This window comes from Ovis canadensis, chromosome 24 (assembly GCF_042477335.2).
Source record: "Ovis canadensis isolate MfBH-ARS-UI-01 breed Bighorn chromosome 24, ARS-UI_OviCan_v2, whole genome shotgun sequence".
NCBI lineage: Eukaryota > Metazoa > Chordata > Mammalia > Artiodactyla > Bovidae > Ovis > Ovis canadensis.
In genome coordinates, this window is record NC_091268.1 from 40204844 (window position 1) to 40221130 (window position 16287).

Below are 16287 nucleotides of genomic sequence, written 5' to 3' on the forward strand. Positions count from 1 at the left end.
TTGAGTTCCCATGTATTAAAGTCAAGGTCTCCCCATTGGACAGATGGGCAAAGTGAGGCATTCAGAGCCGTGGTGACCTGCCCAACGGCTTGTCTTCGCAATGGCACGCAGGTAGCATCCTGCTCCCTGCAGCAGGAAGCTGGATTCAAAGGAAACAGGGGCAGAGAATTTAGGAGGGACGGTCCCAAACTCATACCCTTTCTGGGCCAGGCAGGCAGTGTGCATGAGTGAAGCCGGCCAGTGGGCAAACACCGCTTCTCCCCGGGACCTTGGGCAGGTCTCTGGGCTCTCACGCTTCTCGCTGAGCTGAGACCCCCGGGGACCTCCCGGATCTCGCCTTGCCACCTCCGCACCCTGGGAGCCTCAGTTTTTACATCTGTGAGAAGCGGCGGCTCACCACCTCCCCGCCTGCCTTAAAGGTCAAGACCGTGAGGCCTGCGGGGGTGATGTCACCGTCCAGAGGAGGCGACGTCACCCCGGTGGCCCTAAGTGTCTCGCTAACAGGCGACCTTTGGGGAGCAGTGGACCTAGCCCCCGGGGGCCCGGCCCCCTCCCACCTCTTTCTCCCTCCAGGGGGGGGAGGAGCCGGCCGCTCCGTGGGCGGGGCCTGCGGGAGCGGCTCACCACATCCTCCCCTTCCTCCCCACCCTGCGCACGCGGCGGGGGCTCCGACGGCAGACGCCGCCTCTGGCGGACCCGCCGGCGTCTCTGCCAAGTGACTGACGGGCTCGGGGTCTGATGGTCTGCCTGCTTCTTCCTGAGTGTGACTGACAGCCGCGCGGCTGTCTGTCTGCCTGCGCCTCCCTGCCTATCTGCCCGGCTGGCCAGCCGTCTGTTTCGCTTGACTTCTGTCTGTCCGCGTCGTCTGCTCTCTGTTCACCGCCGGTGCAGCGGATCGGCCCTTGTCCCGCAGCCTCCGCCTTCTGTCCCTGTGTAACCTCTTTGGGATGTAACTGATGGTCGCCTTTGCCTCTGCCTGGCCCGCCTGCCCGGAGCCCACCTGCCATCCGCGGGGGTGACAGGTCCGGCCCTGCCTGATCGGTGGCTCAGGGCAGGTTGCAGCTTCCCACCCCAGACCCCTGCCTGTTCTCCCAGACCCCCATTCCCCTCCATATCCCCCCAATACCAAGCCCAGCTGCCACCCCTGGGAGACCACCGGACTGCCCGGAGCCCAGAGAAAATGGATTTCTGAGAAAGAAGTAGAACAGCAGGTAACTCATCTCCAGCCACCCGCTCTGGGGGCAGGCGGGGAGGGGACCTCCTCTGCCCCGGAGGACGCACAGGAGTCCTGTGCCCTCATCACACCTGGGGGCGGTGAGACCAGCAAAGTTAAGCTGGAGTCTCTTGTTGCTCCCAGCTCAGGGTGACTGGAGTGCCTTTCTGTAGATCGCAGGAGGCCGCAGGACAGAGAGGCAGAGGCATGGCTGGGATGACCCCCTGAGCTGGTGGAAACAAGCCTCCAAAAGGCAGGGGCTGGGGAGGGCATGCTGTTTCCAGACTGAACATGGTGTGATAGTCACCGTGGTTCTGGGCAGCTGAGCTGGGCAGAAGTGGGCATGACTGTGATCAGGCCAGTGTGGGGAAGGGAGGAGACATTGACTTTGTACCAGGTTCTGTGTTTTATCTCCTTTATTTTGTCAAAATCCTTTAAGACAGATTGGTGTCCCCATTTTGAAGATGAAAACTGAGGCAATGAGAAATAGAGTGGTTTTCCCAAGGTGACTCAACCATTGCGTGGTTGGGTGGGCAGGTGACTCGGAGGCTGGTCCTGCCCTCCAAGCTGTCTCCTCTTCCTTCTCAAGAAAACACAGGGGATGGGCGGCTGGTGAGAGGCAGACTGGTTCCGTGTGTGTGGAGAGTGGGGTGAGGAGGCTTGGGGAGGCTGAGCCTTGAAGGATGGGTTGGATTTTGACTTGAGAAAAAGGGAGGAAGGAAGGAACAGGCAGACAGGCTCTTGGGCAGAGGAGGACTTGATGCCTGGAGGGAAATTTAGGATGCAGAGGACTCAGGGCAGGGGAAGGGGCATTAAAATGTCAGGGGTTCCTCCTGCGAGGACATATGCTTTCCCCAGGGGGAAAGCGTGGGGCTTTTAGAAGCACATGGTAGAGTGGGGGAAAACCTGGAGGGTTCAACATCCAGCCATGTGGCTTTCTGGCTGGGTGAACTTCCACGAGTTTCTCTGCTTTTTTCTAACTTCATGGAGCCTTGGTTTTCTCATCTGTGAAATGGGCAGAATGGCAGCTCCATCTTCATAGATCTGGTTGTGAGGATTCGAGGGCATGACATAGATAGGCTGTTGGCTGGGGGTCTACCAGGGGAGAGAATTTGCATCATAAGAAGCCTAGAGTCCGTGGAAGAGAAAGGCCAGTTTCCAAGAGTCAGGGAAGGTGCAGCGTCACACTCAGGAACCTGCAGTCTTGCCTCCTTCAGCCCCCTGGGTTGTGGTCCTCCCAGGCCGGCTCTCAGCATGTGACAGGTGCATGAAGCTCTCCCATCATCCTCATGACCCCAGGTGAGGCTGCTGGCCTCTTTCAGCCTGTTTCACAGATGCGGAGACTGATGCTCAGTGGGGAGAAGCTTGCCCCAGATAGCTGTGACTGAAGGGTGCAGAGGTCGGTTTGGAACCCCAAGGTGACAACCCGCTAGACAGGATAGCAAAATAGCAAGAACCATAGCCTGGGGCACCTTCTGAGAGTGGGGCATTGAATCAAGGGGGCTAGGCAGACCCCAGAGGGGGAGCCTCGGTCACCTGTTCCCCTGGTGGGTTCAGCAGAAATCCTGGTCCTGCCTGCCCCACACCTGGCAGGAAGTCTAGAACCTTACAGCCTCGTGGAGGAGGAAACTAAAAGCCCTTATGTTAGAAGGTGGCTGAGACCCGGGGCCAGGAGAGACAGGTGAGCAAGATGAAGGATGCATCCCAGGTGCTTCAGGCTCGCACCTGCCCAGCAAAGAAGAGAAGGGGGTTGGAGGTAGGGATTGGAGTCTAAATGGGGAGAGGGAGGGGGCTTGCAGGAGGAGGGGGCCAGTTTAAGAGAAGACAGAACAGGTAAAGCAGGCCACAGGAAGCTTTGAGTGGGACCAGCTTCTCTGCAGCGTCGGGACCGTCCTGGGGCCTCATAAATAAATGAATGAAAGGAAAGGAAGGGAAGAGCATCCTTCCTGCCAGTGAGAGAAGCCAGTGCCTACAGGATCGCCAGAATGATGGCCTGGCTTCTCCACAGAGCTGGGAGGTCTCTGCAGTCCACTGTGGGGCCTTGGATCTGGCTCACTCACACTGCCAGTTGTGCTCTGGAAATGGTCAGACCTGGGGTTGAGTCCCAGCTCCATTACTTAGTACCTTTGTGACCTGGAGTTAGTCACTTAACCTTTCTGAAACTTCAGTGTCCTTATCTGTTACAGAGAGATAAGAACGCCTATCTTGGTTTGCTGTGAGGTTTTACTCAACATGGGCTTCCCTTGTAGCTCAGTCAGTAAAGAATCTGTATGCAGTGCAGGAAACCCAGGTTAGATCCCTGGGTTGGGAAGATCCCCTGGAGAAGGAAATGGCAACCCACTCCAGTATCCTTGCCTGGAAAATCTCATGGACAGAGGAGCCTGGTGGACTGCAGTCCATGGGGTCACAAAGAGTCAGGCACGACTGAGCGACTAACACTTTACTCAACATGTGTTTCTGAAACACTGTCCTAGGTCCTGGGGATTCAGTGATGCTCAGACAGAGCCAGTGCAGTTATGAGGGGAAACTTGCAATGGCTCATGAGAAATAGTAGCTATTCTGTTTTACTTTAGATATCATTGGTAATAATTTTCTCATTGTTACTCATTATCAACACTTGGTATATCTTCTGGCATATACCCAGCCCTCAATGAATGATAATTCTTATCATGACTCTACTTCCCCCTTTCTCGGATGGGAAAACTGAGGCTCTGAGAGGGGTAGAGGTTTTCTAGGGTCACCCTGGGAGTCATGTACAAGCAGAGGGAAGAAAACTGTGAAGACATGGGAAGGAACACCCTCAAGGAGTAGGGGTCTTCCCCTCATCACAGTCCCTTCCTCACCTGCTTCTTCTTTCCCTGCCCTTCACTGCACACCAGGGCAGGGGAAGCGCGGGAGCAGAGAGGAGCCCCACCCCCACTTCATGGCTCACAGGTGCCCCCGCCTCCACTCCTCACCCTGGCGCCCCGCCAAAGGGACTTTTTACCAATGCTCAAATGAGAGCTCTGAGTAAACTTGGAACTTCTGAAACAACCTGAAAATATTCCCCGGGGTGTGGGCAGAGGCCCCTCTGAGGGCCCTCGGGTAGCCAGGACACCTGCCAAAGCACCCCCGACCTGGCCCCCAGCCTGCTGGTCCTCCAGCCCCCAGGAAGGATCAGGCCACTCCAGTTGTCCCAGTGGATGTGGGGCAAACACACCAGCCTGGCTCCATGCTCAGGCCCTGGCCCTCCTTGCTGTGTGATTCTGGGCAAGCCTCTGGGCCTCTCTGGGCCTCTATTTCCTCATCTGCCAAGAGGGCTTGATGATGTCACCTGGGACGAGGGTCAGCAGACGTTCTGCAGTATGAATCAGTAACCCCCAGTCTACTTTGGCCAGGGCCAGGCAGGCTGGTGGGGGCTTGCTGGGCAAGGACGAGGACAAAGGGCAGGTTGCCAGGCCCACACCCACCCCCCACCTCATGACTTCAAACAGCCATGGAGCAAAGCATCCTTTTTTTTTCTTTGCCTTACAACCAGCCCCTCCTGGCAGGCGTGGTGGGGTGGAATGGGGCTGGGGCTACAGGAGCTGAGGCAGATGGCACAGTCTGGGTGCGGTCACCCAGCATGGTGGAGGGCAAATCAAGATGGCACAGGCAGGAAGAGCCTGCTGAGAGCAGGGCATGTACCTCGGTTGGCAGAGTTTGCACAGGCTAGAGGCAATGGCACCCCACTCCAGTACTCTTGCCTGGAAAATCCCATGGACGGAGGAGCCTGGTAGGCTGCAGTCCATGGGGTCTCTGGGAGTCAGACATGACTGAGCGACTTCACTTTCACTTTTCACTTTCATGCATTGGAGAAGGAAATGGCAACCCACTCCAGTGTTCTTGCCTGGAGAATCCCAGGGACCGGGGAGCCTGGTGGGCTGCCGTCTATGGGGTCACACAGAGTCGGACATGACTGAAGCGACTTAGCAGCAGCAGAGAAGTTCCAGTAGGGAAAGGCCAGTTGGGCTTGGAAAAGCTGCGTGGACCTGGGTTCATGGCCCACCTGGGAGGGGCAGACAGACTAAAAGGGTCTACAGGCTGAGAGGTGGCCCCGGCTAGTAAGGCCTTTCCCCTCGTGTTCGGCAGCTACTGATTAAGCTGCAGGTCAGGGTCTCAGCACACCTGTCCTCAGACACCGGCCCTTTGCTACCACCTCCCTCCCCCAGATACGTAGAAAAGCAATTCCCATTACTCACACTCCAGTGTACCCAGCACCAGCCTCACGCTCCCTCATCTAGGCCAGAGTGAGTGCCCCCATCCTACAGATGAGGAAACTGAGGTCCAGAGGAACGAAGAGCCCAGGATCCCACTGTGAGTTAGGGGCCGAGCCTCCTTCCTGATCCAGGGCCACCAGCCTGAGAGCTCTGCTTTAAGTAAAAACTCTCTGTGCGACCCTGTGCAACCCACTATCCCTCTATGACAATTTCTTTCTTTTATAATTGAATATATTTTTGGCTGGACTGGGTCTTCTTGGCTGCACGGGCTTTTCTGTAGTTGCGGTGAGCGGTGGCTACGCTCACGCCGTGGCACACAGGCTTCTCGTTGTGGTGGCTCCTCTTACTGCGGACTACAGGCTCTAGGCCTTTCTGGCTTCAGTAGCTGTGGCCCGTGGGCTCAGTAGTTTCGGCTCCTGGGCCCAGCCGCCCGGTGGCATTGTGGGATCTTCCCTGACCAGGAATCGAACCCATGTCTCCTGCATTGGCAAGCAGATTCTTCATCATTGGACAACCAGGGAAGCCCAGAAAGCATTTTCTTGCATTTAGTCACTCATGTAATGAGTGCTTTGAGCACCTACTATGTGTCAGACACTGGTTAGCCATTGACATTCAGCGGTCACCAAGAAACACGTGGTTCTTGCCTAGAAACTGCTCAGAGTGTTGCCAATAACACCATGAGCGGTGTTCTCTGAGGGGAGGATGAACCCTAGAAGAAGGAGTGACTCATATGCCTTGGAGAGGGCAAAGAATTATGAAGGGGATGACATTTGAACTGGCTTTTGAAGCTGGGAGATGGGAGATCGGAGAGTTCTGGTGGCTGAAACAGCAGGTGCAAAGGCGTGGAAGGAAGCCAGATGCACGGGGGGGTTGTGAAGAGGTCCAGGTGTCAGAAACCTGGAGTACCCGGAGTCCGGGATGAAGACTAGGGGCAGAGGGGATGCTGGGGACACATGCTGGCATGTTTTGAATGCTGAGCGAAGGAACTTAGGGCTTTCTCTGAAGGTGTGATGGGGAGCCACAGAGAGTCAGGCTGAGGCCTGGGTGGGAGGAGCCGCAGCTGGAGGCACAAGGTTGGGGAGGAGGCCACGGGGAGGGCAGTGGGCAGAAGTCCTTGGAGACCAGTGATGGGCTGGAAGCCGTCTTCTGTGTTCCTTCTTGGGAAGTCCCTCAGTCTTGACACTTCCCCTTCTGGCGACCTGTTGGCTCTTGTTTCTGGCACGGCTGGGGAGTCCCTCTACACCCATCTCGTGTCCTCTGGGTCCCTATGGGAAATGGGCCGTTTTACTTTCCCTCTCACCTTTTACTTTCAAGACCCAGGCCCCACCTGGGTCACACTGGAAATTATGATCGGCTTGAGGATCTGAAGGAGTCCCATTCCTGAATTATCAGTGAGCGAAAGAAGAAACAGGGAAATCAGGACCTTCGGTCCTTTTCAGTTTGGGGAGGGTATAAATAAGGCTGCCGCGAGCACCCTGGTATACATCTGCTTGTATATATGTATATTTTGCCCTTTGGTGCATAATCTAGAAAAGGACTTCTTGGGTCTTCTGTTTAGCAGAAGTTTTCCAAAGTGATTGTACCAATTCACATTCTTTGGAGAAGACTGAGTAGAGATTCAGAGTTTTGATTACTTCCTATCCTTTTTTAGCACTTGGAATTGTTTTGTTTTGCTTGTTTTCATTTGAGTCATTCTGGGTTGATATGTAGTGCCCTCATATTGGGATATGCATTTGCATTTCTTTGATGAGCTATGATTTTAAGCACTTTTTAACATGCCTTTTGCTGTTTGGATATCCTCTTCTATGAAGTGTCTGCTTAAGCTTTTTGTCCATTAAAAAAAAAAATGAGTCCTGAGTTATTTATTTATAGTTGCTTTGTAGGAGTTCTCTCTATATGTTATATAGAATTATAGACATAATTGTATATATTATACATTTATATATAATATATAAAATGTGTAATATAACTATATGAAAGAGACTACAGATGTAGATACAAGCTCCTATTTCAGTTCTTTTCTATTGTCTTTCTTTTTTTCAATTTCTCTTTTTGTTTGTGTCTTTTATAAGTGAAAACTTTTCTAAATTCAAAAGATATTTCCATTGGAGAAAAAAAAATGGAATTATAGTGTGACTTATTATTGTCCCTTTTTTAGAGAACAATAAAAAGATTCCAATTTAATGAAGGTAGCTTTCTTCATCAAACCAGATATCTTCCTCAACATGTGGCAATTTATCTGACACCTCAGTGTGTTAATCTATTATCTCCTGGTGCATATTTTTATAGATTCTAGACTTATGCAAAAGGTAATTGTAGAAGTACTTATTTTCCTTTTGAAAAGTAATCTGCAAAGATACTAGGACACAAGAAGCATGATTTGTTCACTATTTGTTCATGATTCATTCACTATTTCTCCATACTTAAAAGTTTTTTAGTAAAAAAAAAAAATAGTACATAAATTTTGCAGTGTGACTTATAACTTAAGGTGAAACAGTTGACTCAAAATAGAGGTCAAAATTAGCCTTTGAATGTTGATACTAAATCATGTATCAGTTAATTTTTACAAAATTACTTAATGTAACATCTTTTGGGCCACACTGTGCATGAGAGATCTTAGTTCCCCAATCAAAGATTGAACCTGTGTCCCTTGCAGTGGAATCCCAAAGTCTTCATCACTGGACTGCCAGGGAAGTCCACATTCAATTTTTTAAAGATGAATTTATCAGAATCATACATTGCTATTTAAAATTTATATCCTCTATATAATTGATAGTTTATTTCATAATTTTAAATTCTCTCTAGTTTCAGTGGTGGTGATATAAAGTTAAGTATTTTCTAATAAAATATTTATTTATTTGGCTGCACTGGGTCTTAGTTGGAGCAGGCAGGATCTTTAGTTACAGCAGGTGAACTCTTTAGTTGCAGCATGTGGGATCTAGTTCCCTGACCAGGGATCAAAGCTAGGCCCCCATGGGGAGCTTGGAGTCTTAGCCACTGAACCATCAGGGAAGTCCCTAAAGATAAGTATTTTTCAAAGCTGTGTCATTAGAGAAAATGAATTGTATTCAAGTGTCAGTATATTTTAGTTTCTGCAGCATTCCGTTCAGTTCAGTTCAGTCGCTCAGTCGTGTCCAACTCCCTGCGACCCCATGAATCGCAGCACGCCGGGCCTCCTTGTCCATCACCAACTCCCGGAGTTCACTCAGACTCACGTCCATCGAGTCAGTGATGCCATCCAGCCATCTCATCCTCTGTCGTCCCCTTCTCCTCCTACCCCCAATCCCTCCCAGCATCAGAGACTTTTCCAATGAGTCAACTCTGCATGAGGTGGCCAAAGTACTGGAGTTTCAGCTTTACTCAGTCTTTTGACTGAGTAAATTGCTGAAAGCATATGGTTAGTATTTTTGACATATGTTTTGAACAAAAAGACATCAGTAAAGCTAGAATAAAATGCAATGGTCAATGTTGGTGTAACAATATACTTTATGTAGTAGTCTACATAAATTTAATTTATGTAGTTCATAAATTCTAATTTATGTAGTTCATGAAATTTAACCACACTGAATAAGATGCTTTGGACTTATGCATTGCAAGTACATAACATTAAAAAAATTTTTTGCTTCTTTTTTATTGTGGCTTTTACTCAATAATGCACCATATATTTTTTCTTTTTACCTTTCAGCTCTATTCACCAATTCTTCCCACCCCCACATCTTTCTTCTGGCAAACATCAACCAGTTCTTTCTGTATCTATAAACTTATTATTCTTGTTTTTGGATTCTACATATGAGAGATCATACTGTATTTACCTTTCTCCATGTTTCATATTTCACTCCATATTTCACTCAGCATAATACCCTCGAGGTTCATCCGTGTTGCCACAAATGGCAAGATTTCTATTTTTCATGGCTGAATAATATTCCACTGTATGTGCACATCAATCTTCTTCATCCATCCACCTGTTGAAGGACACGAGTTGTTTCCAGTCTTGTTTATTGTCAATAAAACTGTAATGAACAGAAGGGTGAAGTGTATCTTTTTGAGATAGTGTTTTCATTTCTTTTCAGCATATAACCAGAAGTGGGATTGCTAGATCATGGGGTAGTTCTGTTTTTAATTTTTTTAGGAACCTGCAACTGTTTTCCATAGTGGCTGCACCTAATACACTCCCACCAGCAGTGCACAAGTGTTCCCTTTTCTTCATATCCTCAGCAACACTTGTTAAAGTCTTTTTGATAATAGCCAGTTTTTAGCAGGTGTCACATGAAATCTGCAATCACATTGTGATTTTGATTTGCATTTCCCTAGTAATGAATGGTGTTGAACATTTTTCACATACCTATTATCCATCTGTACGTTCTTCTTGAAAATGTCTATTCAGATCTTCTGCTCGTTTTAAAGTCAGATTGTATGAGGTCTTTATTTTGCATATTATTCTCTTATCAGATATATGATTTTCCAATATTTCCTCCCACTCAGCAAGCTGCCTTTTCATTTTGTTGATGGTTTTCTTTGGAATGCAGAAGCTTTTTGTCATGATGTAGTCCCACTTCTCTCTTTCTGCTTTTGTTGCTTTTGCAACCAACATAGAGGTCTGTTCAGACTTTTTATTTCTTCGTAAGTCAGTCTTGGTAGGTTGTATGTTTCTAGGAATTATCCATTTCTTCTACATTATCAAGTTTGTTGGTACAGGGTTATTCATAGTTGTATCTTATCATCCATTTTGCTTCTGTGGTATCTGTTGTAATGTCTCATCTTTCTTTTCTGATTTTAGTAATTTGAATCTTCCCTTTTTCTTAGTCTAGCCAAAGGTTTGTCAACTTTGTTGATCTTTAGAAGTATAATATATTTTTTATATTGGTCTCAAATTCATTGCCCTTGCTGAACAGTTATTATCTAGTAGTTTATTTACTAAGTATCTGAACTTAGTAAAGACAGTCTGAACTTTTAAGACAGTCTTTTACCATTCCAATCCTTATAATTTTCTAATATTTATAAATTTATTTATTGCTCTGGCCTTATTGCATTGAACAGGACCTTCAGTATAAGACATCCTTGTCTTTTCCCTGCCCTGGAGGATAACGTGTTCAGTATTTGACCTTTTGGGATATTAGCTGTGTATATTCTGTGTCTGTGTGTGTGTGTGTGTGTGTGTGTGTGTGTGTGCTCCTCATCAGGTCAAGAGAATTCTTTCTATTCCTGGTTTCCTGAGAGTGTTTTTAAAATCATGAATAAGTATTTCAAATTATTAAATGTCACATTAAAGTTATTAAATTGTCACATAAAATTTCTTTATTCTGTTAATGTGGTAAAACAGATTACTGATTTTCAAATGTCAAACAGCCTTTGTATTCTTGAAATAAACCTCATGTAATAATGGTGTATAATACATTTGTGTATATTAATATCAGATATGATTTAATATTTTGTTTTCAGTTTTTGTCTGTACATTTGTGAGAGAGATTAAACTACAATTTTTACTTTAAAGTATTGATTTCAAGGTTAGGTCTTTAATTTGTGGTGACTTCATTTACATTTTATTAAAAATGCTGATGTGTTTAGGATTAAGTGTACCTTCTTACTACTTGTTTTTCTTTTGTCTTATCTATTCTTTGTTCCTTTTTCTTCTTCTTTGTCCCATTTTCTAAATGAATAAAGTTTTTAAAATTATTGTTCTGTGTTTCCTATTAGTTTGTTATACTTTCTTTTGTAACTCTTTCAGTGTTTTTCTTAGAGATTATAGCATCAGACTCGAATTTTTTGAAGCTGACCGTATACTAAGGGGTTTCCTGGTGGCTGAGATGGTCAAGAATCTACCTGCAATGCAGGAGACCTGGGTTTGATCCCTGGATCAGGAAGATCCCCTGAAGAAGGAAATGGCAACCCACTCCAGTATTCTTGCCTGGAGAATTCCATGGACACCTTATATTGGTACATTTATCACTTTCCAGACAATACATTGACTCTTTTTTTTTTTAATACAGTGACCTTTATCTTTGTTCACTTCTTCTTATATTTAGTAATCATGGTAATGTATTGAGTTGGCCAAAAACGTTGTTTGAGTTTTTCCATAACATCTGAATGATCCTTTTGGCCAACCCAATGTTCTCATTTTGCATATAGTTTAAACTTCATAAGACATTAACATTATTATTTTCATTAATTAATATTAATTTATATTTTTAATGTTCTATTACTCTTCATTCCTTCCTACAGTAAATTACTCCCCCTCTGAGATTATTTTTATTTTGCCCCCAAAATTCGCTTTAGTATGTCATTTGATGCTGGTCTACAGGTGACAAATTCTCTCAGCTTTTTTTTTTTTATGAAAAGTAAAGCTTTATTTTGCCTTTATCTAAGAATATTTGTAATTAAGGTCTGATTCACATACCATAAAATGCACTCTTTTAAAGTACACAATTAAGTAGTTTTTAGTATATTTATAAAGCCATGTGATCATCACCATTATCTAACTGCAGAACATTTTTATTTCTCCAGAAAAGTGCTATGCCCTCCCTGTTCCCCCTCCCTCCAAAGTTCCAGCCCCTGACAACCACGAATATACTACCTATCTATGGATTTGTCTACTCTGGACATTTCATATAAACAGAATCACACGATATGTGGCTTCTTGTGTCTGAATTCTCTACTTTAGATTCTAAAGGTTCACCCATGCTTTAACATATATCAGTACTTGATTCATTTTTATGGTGGAATAATATTCCATTGTCTGTGCAGTCTACATTTTGTTTGTCCATTCATCAACTGATGAACATTAGAGTTGTTTTCAGTTTAGTGCTATTATAAATAATGCTGCTATGAACACCTGTGTAGAAGGGCTTTCTTGTGAATATATGTTTTAAGTTCTTTTCCCTATATGCCTAGGAGTCAAACCACTTGGTCATGTGGTGACCTTATGTTAACTATTGGAGGAACTGTCAAAGCAGTTTTGCATAGTGGCTGCACCACTGTGCATTCCCATTAGCAGTGTGTGAGCGTCCCACCCTTACATCTTCACCCGCGTGTTTTATTTTCCATTTTTAAAAATAGCCAGCTAGTGGGTGTGAAGTGGTACCGCACTGTGGTCCTTATTTGCATTTCCCAAATGACTAATGATGATGAGCATCTTTTCATGTGTTTAATAGTCATTAGCATATCTCCTTGGAGAAACATCTATTCAAATCTTTCACACAGTTTAAAATCGGGTTGGCTTTTAGACCTTCAGAGTTCCTTATATATTATGAACACTAACAAATATACAGTTTGCAAGTATTTTTCCCATACTGCCTAGTGGCTCAGCTGGTAAAGAATCCACCTGCAGTGCAGAAGACCTGGGTTCGATCCCTGGGTTAGGAAGATCCCCTGGAGAAGGGAACAGCTACCCACTCCAGTATTCTGGCCTGAAGAATTCCATGGACTGTATAGTCCATGGGGTTGCAAAGAGTCGAACACGTCTGACTAACTTTCACTCACTAGGGATTCCCTGGTGGCTCAGAGGGTAAAAAGTCTGCCTGCAATGTGGGAAACCTGGGTTCCATCCCTGGATGGGGAAGATCCCCCTGGAGAAGGAAATGGCAACCCACTCCAGTATTCTTGCCCAGGAAATTCCATGGATGGTGGAGCCTGGAGTGCTACAGTCCATGGGGTTGCAGAGTTGGACACCACTGAGGGACTTCACTTTCGCTTTCGCATATTGTCTTTTCACTATTTATTTATTTAGCCGTGTCGGATCTTAGCTGCCGCACGCGGGATCTTCCGCTGGGGCGCACGGACTCTAGTTGTGGTGTGCGGGCTTAGCTGCCCCTTAGCATGTGGGATCTTGGTTCCCTGAACAGTGATTGAACCCGCATCCTCTGCATTGCAAGACAGATTCTTAACCACTGGACCGCCAGGGAAGCCTCTATCTTCTCACTTTCTTGATAGCGTATTTTGAAGCACAACAGTTTTAACATTTGAAATCCTTCAATATATTTGCCTTTAGTTGCTTGTGCTTTCGGTGGCATGTCTAAGAAACTATCGATGAATTCACGTTTCTGAAGATTTACTGCTATATTTTATCTTAAGATTTAATTCTACCGCTTCATACTAGGTCTTTGATCCATTTTGAGTTGATTTTCATATATGGTGTGAGATAGAAGTCCAACTTTATTCTATTTCATGTGGCTATCCGGTTGGATGAACACCATATATCTTAAAGACTGCTCTGTAGTCCTAGAATATTTAGCGGGAACCGTTTTTGTTTGGTTGTTTACCTTGTTTCATTTGATTTCCTTGGTGTGGATTCTTTAAGATGCTGCATGTACAAGACCATACCATCTGCAAACAGAAATGCTTTACTTCTTTCTTTCAAATATGGCTGTCTTTTGTTTCTTTTTCTTGCCTAATTGCCTTGGCTAGAACCGAAGCATTCAGCACAGTGAGAGTGGGTATCTCCGTTTTGTGTTCTCTGAATGTATCTATTTATTTTTGGCTGCTGGGGCCTTGTTGCCGCATGGGCCTCTCTCTAGGGTCAGCGAGTGCGCACAGTTCTCTAGTTGCAGTGGGTGGGCTTCTTCTCTTGCAGCAGAGCATGGGCTCTAGGGCGTGAGGGCTTCGGTAGTCGTGGCACGTGGGCTCAGTAGCTGTGGCTCCTGGGCTCTAGAACACAAACTCAGTAGGTGTGGTGCGTGGGCTTAATTGCTCCACAGCACGTGGGATCTTCCCAGATCAGGGCTCAAACCTGTGTCTCCTGTACGGGCAGGCAGATTCTTTACCACTGAGCTACCAGGGAAGCCCTGGACATCCTTGTTTAACAAAAGTCATGAGAGGCAATGGCACCCCACTCCAATACTCTTGCCTGGAAACTCCCATGGATGGAGGAGCCTGGTGGGCTGCAGTCCATGGGGTTGCAAAGAGTCGGACATGACTGAGCGACTTCCCTTTCACTTTTCACTTTCCTGCGTTGGAGAAGGAAATGGCAACCCACTCCAGTGTTCTTGCCTGGAGAATCCCAGGGACCGGAGAGCCTGGTGGGCTGCCGTCTATGGGGTCGCACAGAGTCAGACACGACTGAAGTGACTTGGCAGCATGAGAGTGGACATCCTTGTCTTGTTTCAGATCTTAGAGGGAAAGCTTTCAGTTTTTCATTATTAAGTATGATGTTATAACTATGGGATTTTAGTAGATTCCTTTTGTCATATTGAGCTTGCCTTCTTTTTCTGAAGGGTATTTTTTTGCTGGATATAACATTCTAAGTTGGATTTTAAGTACATCTTTGTCTTAAATTTTTAAAATCGTTTTTCTATGATGTGCCTAGATGTGGTTTTCTTTGTATTTGTTTAGGGGAGGGGTGGTTATAGAACTCCTTGAATCTGTAGCTTAAAGTTTCTTGTTAGCTTTGAAAAACTCTTAACCAGTTTCTCTATCATTGCTTCTGAATCATTCTCTCTCCTCTTTTTCTTGACTCCAAATACATTTATGTTAGATCTTTTCACAATGTCTCATATGTCTCTTTTGATCTTTACTGTATTTTTAAACATTTTTTTCTCTGCATGCTTCAATCTGATTATCTTCTACCAATCCTTCAGTTCACCAATCTCCTCTTCTGATTTTTTAATCTGTTGTTAAATCCATCTGTTGCTGCTTCTGCTAAGTCACTTCAGTCACGTCCGACTCTGTGCGACCCCATAGATGGCAGCCCACCAGGCTCTGCCATCCCTGGGATTCTCCAGGCAAGAACATTGTAGTGGGTTGCCATTTCCTTCTCCAATGCATGAAAGTGAAAAGTAAAAGTGAAGTTGCTCAGTTTTTGCGACCCCATGGACTGCAGTTTTTGGACCCCATGGGCTCCTCCGTCCATGGGATTTTCCGGGCAAGAGTAATAGAGTGGGTTGCCATCGCCTTCTCCAAAATCCATCTGTTATGTTCTTGTACATCTCAATTATTGTGTCTTTCAGCTCTCGAGTTTCTGCTGCTAAATACATTCCGTATTTCTGGTGGAATTATTGAACACATTGATCATTGTTGTTGTCTAGTCGCTAAGTAATGTCCAGCTCTTTTTTGACCCCATGGACTATTGCCTGCCAGCCTCCTTTGTCCTTGGGATTTCCCAGGCATGAGTACTGGAGTGGGCACCATTCCCTTCTTCAAGGGATCCTCCCTACCCAGGGATCAAACCCGGGTCTCCTACATTGGCAGGCAGATTCTCTACCACTGAGCCATCTGGGAAGACCAATCACAGTTATTCTAAATTCTGTCTAATAATCATTTATGTGTCTGCTTCTGGTTTTGTTTCTTTCTCTTGGCTTTTGGTCATTTGGTACTGTTCTCTGGTTTGTCCTGTCAATTTAATTCAATGCTGGACATTGTGTATGAAAAGTATGGAGGCTTTAGATGAAGCTAAGTTTTTCTGGATAGGTTTTTTTTTTTTTTCTAGTTGACATATAGCTTATAGGCAGATCATCCTGATGCAGTGAAGGCTGAACTATTTCTGATTTTTTTCTGATTCCTAAGGCATCTTTTTTTTCCCTCTGAATAACTGGGTATTTATCGGGGCCCATTTTTCTTAAACTTTGATTCTCTCCTTAGCACTGTGACACTGGCAAAATCTCTTCTTAGTTTTCTTAGCCTCTTACCAGATGCTTTCTGCTAGGTTTCTTGGAATGCAATGATTTGGCAAATTATTTAAGGGGACATTGCGTGCAGAGAATTTTCCTTCTCTCTGGCACCCTGGCTTCTCAAGTACTATCTCACTTGGTTGCTTTCTCATGCTTTCTAATAGTTGTTTTTTTTTTTTTCCCTTCCTGCTTAGCAGTTGTTCTTAGTAAGAAGGTTAATCAGTTACCAACTCCTTCA

At 45.7% G+C, this 16287-nt stretch overlaps 1 protein-coding gene across 1 annotated transcript in view; it reads left to right on the plus strand.

Annotated features, from left to right (window-relative positions):
- The first annotated feature begins 496 nt into the window (after window positions 1–496).
- IL21R (interleukin 21 receptor) overlaps window positions 497–16287 on the plus strand; it is a 36279-nt gene continuing 20488 nt past the window's right edge. Inside the window, exon 1 of the mRNA XM_069570406.1 lies at window positions 497–1211. The gene's annotated coding sequence lies outside the window, so the exon portion shown is untranslated. The remainder of the gene's footprint in view (window positions 1212–16287) is intronic.